This window comes from Arachis ipaensis, chromosome B6, assembly GCF_059453495.1.
Source record: "Arachis ipaensis isolate K30076 ecotype BB chromosome B6, ASM5945349v1, whole genome shotgun sequence".
Lineage (NCBI taxonomy): Eukaryota > Viridiplantae > Streptophyta > Magnoliopsida > Fabales > Fabaceae > Arachis > Arachis ipaensis.
Genome location: NC_142441.1, coordinates 50,801,360 through 50,804,599, shown reverse-complemented (window position 1 = coordinate 50,804,599; position 3,240 = coordinate 50,801,360). Strand labels below are relative to the sequence as shown.

At 40.9% G+C, this 3,240-nt stretch overlaps 1 non-coding gene across 1 annotated transcript; it reads right to left on the bottom strand.

The window, feature by feature from the left end:
- Nucleotides 1–2,776: 2,776 nt before the first annotated feature.
- Nucleotides 2,777–2,880, bottom strand: LOC148555530 (small nucleolar RNA R71). Its single transcript, XR_015886815.1, has one exon. It is a non-coding gene; the product is annotated as a small nucleolar RNA R71 (small nucleolar RNA).
- Nucleotides 2,881–3,240: the final 360 nt, after the last annotated feature.

Here is a 3,240-nt window from a genome sequence, read left to right as displayed (position 1 = left end):
GAACCAGGAAGAGTACCAGGGGCCATTCCACGTTTAAGCTCCAGTTTGACTCAAACTGGAGCTTAAACATGTTCGATAGTTTCTCCACTCCAGGGTTGCTCTCTCCAAGCTTCCACGTTTAAGCTCCAGTTTGACTCAAACTGGAGCTTAAACGTGTTCGACGTTTTCTTTCACTCCAGGGTTGCTCTCTCCACCTCCACGTTTAACCTCCAGTTTGACCCCAAACTGGAGGTTAAACGTGTTCGACACCTCCAGGGCCACCATTCCAAGCTTCCACGTTTAACCTCCAGTTTGACCTCAAACTGGAGGTTAAACGTGTTCGACCTCCAGTATGCCTCCACCCCTTTCCACGTTTAACCTCCAGTTTGACCTCAAACTGGAGGTTAAACGTGTTCGACCTCCAGGATGCCTCATTCCCTTTCCACGTTTAACCTCCAGTTTAACCTTAAACTGGAGGTTAAACGTGTTCGACTACATTACTCTCCAGGGCTACCTTCTTCCATTTCCACGTTTAAGCTTCAGTTTAACCTTAACTAAAGCTTAAACGTGCCTCTACAAATGGCCTCACTGGAAGTGTCTGGCGTTTAAGTTGCAGTTTAAGCTTAAACTACAACTTAAACGCCACTCTTGAAAAGGGTTTCTGGGCCAAAAATATTGTGATTTAAGTTAGTCTTTGAGCACAATTATTAACTTAAACTTACTTTGGTATGAAACCCAATTGAATATCATGGTTTATGGGATTGGGCCTGAAGGATTGATGAGTTTGAAATCTCAATTTATTGAGTCATGTGTCATTATTTGATTATCACTAAGTTGGCTCAATAAATGTTACAGGACTTGGATCAACAACCTCATCAAGATTATGGATCATAAACCCAAGGCAAAAGAAAAGCAAGGAGAGGCCTCAAAGCCCAAGAAGCACAACTGAAGCTCAATATAGAAAGTGTATAAATAGGATAGAAGTTAAGTTAGAGGGGACTTTTACTTTCACTTTTAGCTAGTTTCCTTTTCTTTGTAATTGAATTCAGAGCTATGATTCACTAAACCCCCTTTCATTGGGTTAGGGAGCTCTATTGTAATTCAATGAATCAATAATAGTTTATCTTCTTCTTCAATCTTTTCTCTTGAAATTTGTTAGAAAGCTTCTCGATCTAATTCCATTGAGTAGTTGTCTTGGGAAAGAGACTACTCATATTTGGAATCCTTCGGAGCCTTGGGAAAGGAATGGAGGATTCATGCTAGAGAAGCTTTCTCACAGTGGATTGGATTGGGGTTTGGATGGATATTGTGACATGTAATCCTACCAAATTGTGGTTCATGAAATTGTGTGGTATAATCAATGATCAAGCATCATCTCTTCTTATGAACATTTAAACCAAGGGATTGGGAATTTGTTTGTTTTTAGAGAGCATTGGTGAGCCAAGGAATTGGGATCCAATCATATAAGATTGCCAAGCAAAATTTAATGAATGCATTGGTTGAGGAAGAGATTTACATGTTTTGATTCGGAGATTTCAATATCTCCTAAACCCAATGAATTCCCCATTTCTGATTTCCACTTTCTCTTTACATTCTGCAATTCAATTCTTGCAATCATCCCCATTCCCTTTTAATTTCAGCAATTTACATTCTGCTCTTTAATTCATGCAATTTAAGATTCAGCCATTTAATTTTCTTGTCATTTACTTTTCCCGCCAATTTTAGATTCCGCAATTATCATCTCAATTCTTGATTCCGCTCAACTAGAACACACTTCTAATCCGAATTGCTCACTCAACCAATCCTTGTGGGATTCGACCTCACTCTATTGTGAGTTTTTACTTGACGACGATAACCGGTGCACTTGCCGGAAGGAATTTTGCCGATCGTGCAATTTCCTAAATCGTAGCATAACTAGTTTATGTGCATAAAGTTTATGGCGCCGTTGCCGGGGATTGGTTTTCGATTGACAATTCTCAAATTGGAAGCTAACTAGATTGAGCAATTTTCTCTTGCTTTGTTAATTCTGTTCTAGATACTTGTTGAATTTTAATTTCTGCACTTTTACATGCTTTCCTTCTTTATGCCTTTAAATCCATGCAACTAACTCACTGACTCACTAACTGTTTGATTTAATTCCTCAATTGATCTAACCATACTCTTCCATTAACCAAGAGTATTTCACTTGTTTGTGTTTGAGCTGTGTTCTTGTATGACAGGTAGGAGAGGAGGGACATCAACTCCTCCATATACCGAACCGGAAAGAACCCTTCATAAACTTAGAAGGGAAGCAAGAGGGAAGAGAGTAGTGGGAGAAGAGGAATCTGAAGGAGAATCTGAGGACAACTTTGAGGAAGCTCTAGATCTCAACATGGATAGAGAAGTTCACAACCATGAGAGAGCTGATGGAAACAATGCCATTCCTGAGAGGAGGGTTCTTAGTTCATACATAAACCCAACCTCTGGGAATTGTGGTAGTAGCATCCAGAAACCACCCATTCAGGCCAACAATTTTGAGCTCAAGCCACAGCTAATATCATTGGTGGAAAATCATTGTTCCTTTGGAGGAAGTGCTAATGAAGACCCAAACCAACATCTCACAAAATTCCTGAGAATCTGTGACACTGTGAAGTCCAATGGAGTCCAGGAAGATGCCTATAAACTGCTCTTGTTCCCATTTTCACTTAGGGACAAGGCAGCTAAGTGGCTGGAATCATTCCCAAGGGGGAGCCTAACCACATGGGATGAGGTGGAAGGCAAGTTTCTGGCACGTTTCTACCCTCCACAAAAGGTCAATAGGCTTCGATCTGAGGTCCAGACTTTTAGACAACAAGATGGTGAAACTCTCTACGAGGCATGAGAGAGATTCAAGGACTTGACAAGGAAATGCCCACCAAACATGTTCCATGATTGGGTGCAATTGCACATCTTCTATGATGGGCTCTCTTATGAATCAAGGAAGGCTGTAGACCATTCATCAGGAGGTTCATTGAACAAGAAAAAGACCGTGGAAGAAGCCATTGAAGTGATTGAGACAGTGGCTGAGAATGAGTACTACTATGCATCAGAAAGGCACAACACTAAGGGAGTCATGGAGCTGAACCATGTTGATACAATTCTAGCCCAAAACAAGGTGTTTGCCAAGCAACTAGCAGAACTTACCAGGCAATTAGAAACAAAGCAAGTGGCTGCAATACACACACAAGATCAAGAGGAAGTAGGCATTGAAGGAGGTGATTGGGATGAGGTTAACTATGTGGG